The sequence below is a fragment of the Dromiciops gliroides genome, chromosome 1, assembly GCF_019393635.1.
Source record: "Dromiciops gliroides isolate mDroGli1 chromosome 1, mDroGli1.pri, whole genome shotgun sequence".
Lineage (NCBI taxonomy): Eukaryota > Metazoa > Chordata > Mammalia > Microbiotheria > Microbiotheriidae > Dromiciops > Dromiciops gliroides.
This window is the reverse complement of record NC_057861.1, coordinates 544,610,231-544,622,930: the sequence shown is the minus strand read 5'-3', so window position 1 is coordinate 544,622,930 and position 12,700 is coordinate 544,610,231.

Genomic DNA, 12,700 nt, shown 5'->3' with positions numbered 1-12,700 from the left:
CTGTAACACTGGGGTGGGTAAAGGCCTGGAGAACAGCAGAAGTAATGGGCTTTGGGGTGGCAACAACAGCAACAGTTTTAGGAGCTCTCAGCCCCAAATAAGTAAAGGGTTGAATGAAAAAAAGAAGAAAATGAGAAATATCTCATTGGAAAACAACTGACCTGGAAAATAGATGGAGGAAATTTATGAATTATTAGAATATCTGAAAGCCATGATAAAAAAAGAGCCTAGACACCATATTTAAAGAAATTACCAAGGAAAACTGTCCCAATATTTTAAATCCAAAGGATAAAATGGAAATGGAAAGAATCCGTTGATCGCCCCCCCCCCCAAAGAAATCCCAACAGGAAAACTCGTAGGAACATTGTAGGCAAATTTCAGAGCTCCCACGTCAAGGAGAAAATATTGCAAACAGCTAGCAAGAAACAATTCAAATATCATGGAGCCACAGGATCACACAAGACTTATGAGCTCCCATGTTGAAGAAGTGGAGGGCTTAAAATAAGATATTCTGGAAGGCAAAGGAACTAGGATTTCAACCAGGAATAATCACCAAAAAACTGAGTATAATCTTTCAGAGGAAAAAATAGATATTTAATTAAATAAAGGACTTTCAGGTATACTTGATGAAAAGAACAGAGCTGAATAGAAATTTTAACATTCAAACAGAAGACTCAAGCAAAGCATTAAAAGGTAAGCATGACAGTAATCATAAGGGACTCAATGGAGCTAAACTGTTTATCTGTCTTTATGGGATGATGAACATGTAACTCTTAAACTTTATCATTAGTAGGACAGTTAGAAGGAATCTGCATAAACAGAGGCCATGTAGGAGTGAGTTGATTATGTTGGGATGATCTCAAAAAAATGTAGGGATGAGAAAAAGGGATGTATTGGGAGAAGACATACTTGGGACAGAAAAATACACAGAGTTGAAATGAAGGGCTGGAGCAATTCCCTCAGTTGAAGAGATAGGTATAATCTCAGTCAAAGCAAAAGCAAAATAGACTTAATTGAAAGAATCATGGAAATTATATTTTGCTAAAAAGTACCATAGATATACACGCACATATATGTATATATGTATATGTATATACACTCAGTTGGGTATAGGAATCTATCTTACCCAAAAGGGAGATAGGAGGGGAAGGGAAAAAGGGATACTGTGAGAAAATAATGGGTTTTGGGATGCCTAGGGGCCCTGATCTAGAGGATTATATTAAGATTGATTGGATTGACTTTGTTGATTGACTCACTTGAAGTTCACTTGATTGAAACCACACCTACCTGAAGGTCTGGCCCTCAGGGGGTGTGTTCTCTGAACTCTGACCTCAGCATGTTCTGCTCATAGACTGCCCTCAAATCCAGTGAACTAATGGATTTGGGTGATGCTAGCCAATTAGCTTGAAACTGTGTTTAAGGACTGCCTCTCCTTCAGACACAGAGGAAGCTTTCACACTCTCTCACACACACTCATGGAGTATGACTTGCAGGAAGAATCAGGCCAGGCTGAGCTTTTAGCTCTTCTCTAGGGTAGATAGGCTTCTTAACTTTCTGAGCGAAGTGTTTTCTCTTTACTAATATTTAATATAGTTTAATAAATGCTTGATGCCCCAAAACTGGTGCTAAAGCTTCCAATTTATAAGTAACAACTATATTAGGAACCCCAGTTAATTTTCCCTAAACTTGGGACAGAAATAAGGCAACCACATATAATTTTATATGCCATAGGATGAAGGGGGATACTATGAGCAAGGGCAGATTGGGAGAGGCAGTGATTGGAAGCAAAACATTTTTGAAGAGGAACAGGAGAAAGAGAAAGGAGGATAAACAGAATAAAATGGGATAGAAGGAAATGCACAGTTAGTGATCATACCTGTGAATGTGAATGGGATGAATTAACCCATAGAACAGAAGTGCATAACAGAACAGATTGGAAACTAGAATACAACAATATGTTGTATAAAAAACAAAACACTTGGGACAGGAAGACACACATAGAGTTGAAATGAAGGGCTGGAGCAAATCCTTCAGTTGAAGTGAAGAGATGGTCATAATCTCAGATGAAGCAAAAACAAAATAGACCTAATTGAATGAGTTAATCATGGAAACTGCATTTTGCTAAAAAGTACCATAGATAATGAAATAATATGAAAAGGTTTGACACCAAGTTTCTCCGATAAAGGATTTATGTCTCAAATTTAACTAAAATTTAAGATAGGAATGTCTCTTGCAGGTCCATAAAACTACCATCACCAACTAGTTCAGGATTTACTTCAATGCTGGTATGAGCTTAATTGGCTTCAAAGTTATTAATTCTTGAGGTGGAGTCAAGATGGTGGAGGAAAGGCAGTGACTTCTCTGAGTTCTCCCCAAGACCCCTCCAAATACCTTCAAATAATGCCATAAGACAATTCCTGAAGCAGCAGAACTCACAAAAGGACAGAGTGAAATCATTTTCTAGCCATAAACAACTTAGAAGGTCAGCATGAAAGGTCTGCTGTACCAGGGTGAGAGTGGAACACAGCCCAGCAAAGGCCACTCCAGTGAACCATGCCTTGCAAGCCTCTGAATCAGCTGTAGTAGCAGCTGCTTCTGGAACTTGGCCCACAGATGCGGGAGGAGGGGGGGTTGAGCAGTTGGCCAGTGGGGAGATTGCAGTGGTCTCTTTGTTGGTGCTGAGGTGGGACTCTGTTGTTTTGCGCATGCTCATATCTGGGTCACAGTCTTGGGTGGCAGTCCCAGGTGGGGGAGGAGCACTGGCACACCAGAGCTTGCAGCCACATTGGAGCAGGGCTCTATTCCATGTTCTGGGGCAGAGAGGCAGGCCTGTGGTTGCTTGTGGACCAGAGCACAGGCTAGAGGAGTGGTGGGCATACCTCTCCTTGAGTTGTGCTACATTGGAGGAACTAGGGACTTGTGGATTCCTGAAGGTGTATCCAAGAGCAGATGCTCAGGCCCCCTGAAGCTTGGGACAGTGCACTCTCCAGCTTGGAAGCAGTGCCCCACTTTAACAAAGAGTTAAAAGTCAAGAAATAGACTGGGAAAATGAGCAAACAGAAAAAATGCTGACCCTAGAACGTTTCTATGGTGACAAGGATGTTCAAAATGCACCCTCAGAAGAAGATAACAAAATCAAAACTCCTACATCCAAAGCTTCCAAGAAAGATATGAATTGGTCTCAGGCCATAGAAGGGTTCAAAAAGGACTTTGAAGATAAAATAAGAGGTAGAGAAAAAATGGAAAGAGAAATGAGACTGATGCAGGAAAGTCATGAAAGCTAAATAAGGTCAAAATGGGTATGTGATTTAGACATAAAGGTTGATACCATAGGTAAATTAGGAGAGGAAAGAATAGTTTACCTCTCAGATCTATGGTGAGAAGAATTTATGACCACATGAGAAATAGAAAATATTATAAAATGCAAAATGGATGATTTTGATTACCTTAAGAAGTTTTTGTACAAACAGAAGCAATGCAGCCAAAATTGGAAGGGAAGCAGAAAGCTGGGAAATAATTTTTACAGCCAGTGTTTCGGATAAAGGCCACATTTCTAAAATATATATGGAACTAAATCAAATTCATAAGAATTCAAATCCTTTCCCAATTGAGAATTGGTCAAAGGATATGAACAGGCAGTTTTCAGATAAAGTAATCAAAGCTTTTAAGATAAGATAAAAGTTGTAGAGGAAAAAATGGAAAGATAAATGAGAGTGATGCAGGAGGGTCATGAAAAAAGTCAACAGCTTGAAAAGCCAAATTGGCCAAATGGAAAAGGAGGTACAAAAGCTCTCTGAATAAAATAATTCCATAAAAATTAGGATTGAGCAAATAGAAGCTAATGACTTTATGAGATATCAAGAAACAATACAACAAAACCAAAAGAATGAAAAAAATAGAAGGCATATCTCATTGGAAAAACAACTGACCTGGAAAATAGATACAGGAGAGATAATTTGAAAATTATTGGACTACTTGAAAGCCATGATCAAAAAAAGAGCTTAGACATCTTCCAAGGATTTGTCAGGGAAAATTGCTCTGATATTCTAGAAGCAGGAGGTAAAATAGAAATTGAAAGAATCCACTGATCACCTCCTGATAGAGATCCCAAAAGGAAAACTTCCAGGAATAGTATAGCCAAATTCCAGAGCTCCCAAGTTAAGGAGAAAATATTGCAAACAACCAGAAAGAAACAATTCAAGTATTGTGGAGCCACAGTTAGGATATGTAAAAAAATTATTATTCACTAGCTAATCTAACCTGGAAAATTTATATAATTTTGTACTTATGAAAAATTATAACTATATGAAAAATATAGGTTTAGAGAAATTATAACTGGGCCATAAGTCCCTTTGTGGTCGCCATTAAAATGTGGAATATTTTTTTGATAACTAACCTAATTTGGGGGGGCTAAAGTTGACTGGAGTACTAATCTGGGACTTATGACTAACTGGCTATCTGACTGCTATTAATTTAATGTGGGCTGTTTATAAAGTTCCACCACACTGCTCCACTCCCAAATTGATAAGCAAAATATTAAGAAGCCTCTTAACTAAATAATCAAAGCAGAGTTTATTAATGAGATACTATTTAAAATTAAGAATACAGGGAAATAAAATGTACAACCTGACTGCATTGCGGTGTGTCTCTTTCCACTGCGTCTCTTTCCCACCTGCTGTGCCTCAAACTTTTTTTTAATACAATAAGGACCTTAGCTGCCCTTACCTTAGGGCATTCAGGTCCTTTATTCTAACTCCGAGCCCCTTTCACTTTGTAAATCCCCCTGCTTCTAACTTTCCTCTCCTTACTGCCACTGCTGAACCCCTGTGTTTCTCTCTCACCGACCTTCTATTTGTCTGCTCTGTCAGTCTGCCCTTTGGCCTCTCTTTTCCCTCCTCCTAGTCCTTCTCATCTTTTCCTGTGTCCTTGTAGCCCTGTCTCTAGTCTGCCGTGCTCCAACCTTTCTAATCTCGTCAGTCGCTGCTTGACCTCTTCTCTGCCTTCTCTCATCTGTCCAAACTGCTCCGTCCTTGTCCACCCCCCTTGCTGTCTAACTCTCAGGTCTATATATACCTTTTCTTCTCTCCACTCAAATCTCAGGGCTTCCTGCGCCCCCACAGACCAAGCTAATCCTCCAGCCAGGGCTGTGGCTGGTGGAGGGGGGGGGGTGCGCTCCAGCCTCACAGGCCTCAGCACAGGCTATCCAGGATCTTTCGGATAGTTCCGCTCAGATCTGAGGGAGCTGGGGGCTTTTCTCCCCCAGCTGTCTGACCTGGCATCTTGTACAGCCCATGGGGCTTTGGGGCTCAGCTGAAGCAGAGGGGGAGGGGCACCAGCACCTCCAACACAGAAGAGACCCTGAGGGCCTAAGGCTTTCTAATCTCAGCCTAAAGGTAGGGTCCCCTAATCAAAATAAATTTCCACAGATAACACAAGATCTAGCTGCTTCTACATTAAAAGATCAGAGGGCTTGGAATATGACATTCTGGAGGGCAAAGGAACTGGGATTACAATCAAGATTCACCTACCCAGAAAAAAACTGTGTATAATCATTCAGGGGAAAAAATGGGAATTCAATGAAAGTAAGGACTTTCAGACTTTCTTGATGACAAGACCTGAGCTGAATAGAAAATTTGACCTTCAAATACAAGACCCTAGTGAAGAATAAAAAGAGAAACAGGAAAAAGAAATCATGAGGAATATTAAAAGCTTAAACTGTTTACATTCCTACATAGGAAGATGATACTTCTAATTCATAAGAACTTTCTCATTATTAGGGCAGATGGGTAGAGTCTATTTAGGCAGAGGGAACAGGTGTGAGTTGAATATGAAGGGATGATATTTTTCTAAAAATAAAATTAAGGGTTGAGAAGAATGCACTGGGAGAAAGGGAAAGGGAGAGATGGAATGGGGCAAAGTATCACACATAAAAGAAAAAAGAGCTTTTACAGTGGAGGAGAAGATGGGGGAGGTGCTGGGAAGTAAGTGAACTGTACTCTCATCAGAACACACTCAATTGGGTATAGTAATCTATCTTACCTTGCAGGAAAGTAGGAGGGTAAGGGGGAAAGGGAGGATGAAAAAAGGGAGGGTAGATTGGAGAAGGGGGCAGTCAGAAGTAAAACACTTTTCAGGAGGGATAGGGTAAAAAAAAAAGAAAACAGAGTAAATGTCATGGGGAGGGAATGGGATGGAGGGAAATATAGTTAGCCATAGTAATTGTGAAAAAAAAGTTGAAGCAAGTTTGTCTGATGTGCTTCAGTTCTCAAACACATGAAGAACTGAGTCAAATTTGTTAAAATAAGAGGCATTCCTTAATTGATAGATGATCAAAAGATATGAAGTTTTCAGATGAAATAATCAAAATCACATATAGCCATATGAAAAAAAATGTTCTAACTATTGATTGGAGAGATACAGGTCAAAACAATTCTGGGGTACTACCTCATACCTATTGGATTGGATAAAAGGACAGCAGAAGAAAATGACAAATGTTATAGGAGATATGGGGAAAATGAGACATTAATACACTCTTCGGGGCGGCTAGGTGGAACAGTAGATAAAGCACCGACCCTGGATTCAGGAGTTCCTGAGTTCAAATCCAGCCTCAGACACTTGACACTTGCTAGCTGTGTGACCTTGGGCAAGTCACTTAACCCCCATTGCCCTGAAAAAAACGCAAAAACAAACAAACAAAACCAATATACTCTTGGCAAAGTTGTAAATTGATTCAAACATTCTGTAGAGCAATTTGGGACTATGGCCAAAGGGCTATAAAACCATGCATGCTCTTTGACCTAGTGATACCACTGCTAGGTTGGTATCCAAAAAGAGGTTAAACAAAACAAAACAAAACAAAAAACCCCCAAAAAGTTGAATTCGAATTTGAGGAGATGCCTATCAATTGGGGAATGGCTGAACAAATTGTGGAATGAGATTATGATGGAACACTATTGTGCTATAAGAAATGATGAGCAGGAGCAGCTAGGTGGTGCAGTGGATAAAGCACTGGCCCTGAATTCAGGAGGACCTGAGTTCAAAGCCAGACTCAGACACTTAATACTTACTAGCTGTGTGACCCTGGGCAAGTCACTTAACCCCCATTGCCTCTCAAAAAAAAGAAAAGAAAAGAAATGACGAGCAGGATGCTATCAAAAAACCCTGGAAAGACTTACATGAGCTGATGCAAAGTGAAATACTGTATACAAAATAACAGCAGATGATCTGCTGTGAATGATTTAGTTATTTTCAGCAGTATGATGATCCTAAACAACTCTAAAGGACTTATGAAAAATGCAATCCATCTCCAGAGAATGAACTGATGGTATCTGAATATAGATTGAAGCATAATTTTTAAAGTTCCTTTTTCTAAAGATTTTTGTCTGTTTTCTTTCACAACCTGACTAATGTGGAAATGTTTTTCATGACCACACATTTATAACTTATTAAGGGTGGGGTGGGGAGGGAGGGAGGAAGAGAATTTGGAACACAAAGTTTTAAAAATCAATGTTAAAATTTGTTTTTACATGTAATTTAGAAAAATAAAATTATAAATAAACCAGTGTTACTAATTCTCCAGCTAGGTTGACTTTGGTCACTGCAAAGGATTGTTGGTGTGCTAGGCAATGCAGACAATCCTCATAAGTTGTTCTGCTTATTTGGGTAAGTGGGGGTACTCAAGCGAATCATGGTATCTATTTTCACCACACTTACTCCGAACCCTAACTTAAGTATGAATGTCCTACAATATTCATGACAGGTGGCCATTCAGCTTCCATTATGGATGCTGATGCCTCACTTTGTGCTTCTGAGGCAATTTATATCACTTTTGAATTTCTGCAAATGTTATGAAATTTCTAGCATCAAGTCCAGATCTGCCTCCCTGCAACTTAAGGACATATAGAAAACCAGCAATAGTCTACTTGCTGGCCAGGTATTTCAGGTTTTAATCAGACACCTGTGAAGTCTGGAGATCTTGCAATTCTCAGTGTCGAGGTCTTGGACTCCTTAACATAAGCCCCTTCAACTATGTTCCAGAGTTAGTTTTATGAGCCTTTATGATCTCTTGCTTGTTAGCCACCGCGCCCCTCCCCGCTTCCCATCCTTCCAATCCTAAGCAAAATGCTTAAGAAGGCCTCCCTCTACTGTTTGAAAAGAAGTCCCAGACCTCTTCCCACCCAGGTAGAGCAGAGATGAATGTTCAGAGATAAGCCCCCAAAAGGCCGGGCAGGGCCACTCCCAAGCGCTGTCCCGCTCTGCAGCTGTGGCAACAAAGGGGCCTGGAGAGGCAGGGTGATCCCTTAAGTATTTAGGCGTCTATGTTCAGCTTCAGGTTTGGGGCTACTGCTCCTGAACTCTCCATTCTTTTCCCCCAAACACTCCCTGGGTATGAAGCCCCACAGAAAGGAGTCATAGAGGGGCGCCACAGCATCTGCCTCATGGCAAGCACAGTTAGGGGGAGGGCACCAAGAAGGTGGAGAGGGTGGTTAACCCTAGCATCAAGTAAAGGACTGCTTAGAGGCCGTTAGGAGGGGGAGGGGAGTTGCATCACGTGTCTCCCTCGCTCTTACCACGTGGTTGAGGGGGCAGTCTCTGAGGCAACTGCCCGGTAAAGCGGACAGTAATTATTGAGAAACCTCAGCTGGAACTGAAAATCCAGAGGAGGAGCTGGGGCCGGACGTCTTGCAAGTTCTCTATTATGTTGGGAAGGCGACTGAAGCTTTGCCTCGCCCCCTGCCAACTGTGAGTGGCTTGGTGAGTGCTGCCCACCCTGTCCATACATGCCCCATGCTGCCCCTCCCCGAAATTCTCCCTCTTTTGCCTCCCCTCCCCTCAGCACCTTTCCCCAGTCCCCTTTTAGCTGGGACTGCCTCCCAGCCTGACCCCGTGCCTCCTTCATTTTTCCTGCCCGCATCCTGCCTCAAAATTGTTGAGACAGAGAGGCAAGAGTAGCATTCCTTCCTTTCTCCGACCCCCTCTTCCCCAGCAACCTCAATCGCCAATAGCTCAGGAAAATGTGGTTGGTTTTTAATTTTAATTTAATTAAAATTTTTTTAACCTTTCCTACCCCGCCACCCAACTTTTTTTTTTTTGTGAGTCAATTGGGGTTGTGACTTTCCCAGGGTCACACAGCTAGTAAGTTTCAAATGTCTGAGGGCGGATTTGAACTCAGGTGCTCCTGACTTCAGGGCCATTGCTCTATCCACTGTGCCACCTAGCTGCCTCCCCCCCCCCCCAACTTAAACCAAACCCCTGTAAACAAGTAGGCACACATAAGCGGAATGTTATTGACTCTGTCCAAAATTTAGTATGGTAGAGTTCTCTGGAATCCTGTCTGATCACTGATTGGATCAGAGTTCTTACTGGTTTCAAAATGGCTTATTATTTGTACAGTGTTAATGTCAGCCATACCGTAAACGCTATTTTTCTGGTTCTGCTCACTTAACTTTATATTAGTTCATCCAAGAGTTCACAGGTTTCTCTGAAACTTCTTCACTTCTTTCAGCACAAGAATATTCCATTATATGCACATACCATCATTTCCTCAACCATCCTCCAATGGATGGGCACCCTGAGTTTCCAGTTCTTTGAAACTACAAAAAGAGGTTGCAGAAATATTTTTCCTTCTGGATGCTTTTCTTCCACCTTTGATCTCTTCAGGAGTATAGACCTAGTATTGTTGTCAGTGGATCAAAGAGTATACACAACTTAATTGCTTTTTGGACTTAGTTCTATTATGGGAGAAATATCTCTTATCTGAGTTAATGTGCCAAAATATATTTACCACAACACAGAAATTGTACAGATAAAAACCCAGGTTTTACTATCACTCTCAAGAATAGGTTCAGGTCTCAGAGAAAACAATAAACCTAAATAATCATTAGGGTTCTAATAAGGCCTATTCTACACAAAGTTATATCAGAGTGACAGAGAAATGTTATTTTACATATTGCAATCTTGCTCATTCCTCTTTAGCCCATAAATGTTAAGAAAAAGACAGATCCATAATCATTCCTTCATTTTCATAAAAGTTGAACAAATTTTGTTGGAGTCATAATCTCATACATAAACAAACCTAGTTTAAACAGATTCTATAAGTAAACTGAGTTGTTTACAGATTAAACTCCATTTCACAAATAGGCTAATTGAGGGGGAAAGATTTACATGTCATTAAGGAATGAAGCACAGTTGAGATTCTTCCTCTGCCTTCTTATCTAAGGAATAATTAAGGCCATAGGTAAATTTGGGTATTCCATGGGATAGATTTTGCTTAGATAAGGTTAAATATTAAAAGAAGAGGGACAGCTAGGTGGCACAGTGGATAGAGCACCGGCCTTAGATTCAGGAGGACCTGAATTCAAATCTGGCCTCAGACCCTTGACATTTACTAGCTGTGTGACCCTGGGCAAGTCACTTAACCCCAATTGCCTCACAAATATATATATATGTACAAAGAAGACAGACATCTAGTTAACCAAAAGTTGCAGAAGGTATGGCTAACAGCCCTGAATAATGAAAATTAATCAAATGAAATCAAAATTCAAAAATTCCATTACAGTTTCATATTCCTTTTCAAAATGATTGCACCAATTCACAGATCTGCCTGTTTTACCTTCAGCCCCTCCAGAATTTATCATTCTCTCTCTCCCTCCTTCCCTTTCTAATTATTACTAACTGGGAGCATTTTAGTGTTTGTTGACAATTCGGATTTTTTCTTTTAAATACTGCTTTGCCCATTTATCAATTGGGGGATGGCTGTTATTCCTATATAACTGAATTAGTTCCTTACTTAACTTGGATATTATAAGATGATCAGAGAAACTTGCTCCAAAGATTCCCTGCCCTTCACCCCAGTTGTTTCCTTTCTAATCTTAACTGCTTTGGATTTGTTTGTGTAAAAACTTTTTTTTTTAAGTTTACCTAACAGTATTGCTCATTTTGTCTTCTTGGATCTTCTATTTGGTCATGAACTCTTCCCCTATTCATAGATTTGAAAGGTAATTTCTTCTAGTTTCTCTAACTTGTTTTTGCTGTGACCTTTAATACCTAAATTGTATATTTATTTGGAGGTTATCTTGATATATGGCATGAGATGTTCCTCTAAGCCTAAATGCTTCCAGAGTGCTTTTCAGTTTTTCCTTTTTTTAGAAATCATATAGTGAGTCTTTGGATTTATCAGATGCAATGCTGCTGTGTTGTTTGCTTCTGTTTGTGATGTGCCTCATCTGTACCACTGATCAAGCTCTTTCTTTTTTAATTAGTAGTACCAAGTCATTTTAATAATTACTGTTTTATAGTGTTATATCTGTTACTGCTAAGCCCCCTTTCTTCTTACTTTTTTCCCTTATTATTTCCTTTGCGATTCTTCATGTTCTGTTCTTCTAGATGAATAATTTTTCAAGTCCTACAAAGTAATCCTTTCATAGTTTGGCATGGCACTTAAAATAATTAAGATGGCACTGTCACCCTTATTACATTATTTCAGCCTACCTATGAAAAATTAATATTTCTCCAATTAGGTCTGTCTTTATTTCTGTAAATAGTGTTTTGTAGTTGTATTCATATAGTTCTTGGCCTTTCTTGGTATATATAGACTCCCAAGTATTTTATACATTTTGTAGTTATTTTAAATTGAATTTCCCTTTCTGTCTCTTCTTTTTAAAAAATTTTTAATTTATTTATTTTGCAAGGCAGTAAGGTTTAAGTGACTTGCCCAGGGTCACACAGCTAGTAAGTGTCAAGTATTTGAAGTCAGATTTGAACTCAGGTCCTCCTGAATATAAGGCTGGTGCTTTATCCACCGTGCCACTTAGCTGCCCCTCTTTCTGTCTCTTCTTGCTGGTTTTGTTGGTAATCTATAGAAATGTTGATGATTTATGTAGACTTATTTTACATTTGGAAAATTTGAAGTTAATGATTCAATTATTTTCTTTTAGTTGACTCTCCAGGCTTCTTTAAAATTGTCATATCATCTGTAAAAGTGATGATTTTGTTTCCTCTTTGCCTTTGCTTATTTCCTCAATTGTTTTCTTGTTTTATTCCTATAACTAGTGTTTCTAGCACTATGTCAAGTAATAGTGATTGCCTTCTCTGTCATCTCACTCTATCACTTATTCTCAATTCTTCCCTGCTTATTCCCTACTGCCTACAAATATGTCCATGTCTCTACCATTTTGCAAAATCTCTCACTTGGTCCTCTTGAACCTTGTTAATTATCATCCTATATCTCTTCTACCCCTTGTAGCTAAATTCCTGGAAATGGCCTAACAATAGGTGCCTCTACTTATTCTCTTCCTACTCTCTTTTTAATCCCTTACAATCTTGTTTCTGACCTTATTTTTTCCACTAAAACTGTCCTTCCCAAAGTTACTAAATGATCTCTTAGTTACCAAATCCAATGGCCTTTTCTCCATCCTTTTCCTCCTTGATCTCTCTCTGCCTGCAGTCTTTGACACTGTCGATCACTTTGTCCCCCTTCTCTCCTCTGACACTACCACCACTCTAGTGCAGACTCTTATACCCTCATGCCTGGACTATTGCAGTAGCCTGCTGGGGGATCAGCTTGCCTCAAGACTCTTCCCACTCCAATTCACCCTCCATTCAGACACCAAAGTGAGTTTCCTAAAGTGCAGGTAGGATCATGTCACTCGATAAATTCCAATGGCTCCCTATTGCCTCCAGGATCAAATAGAAAATGCTC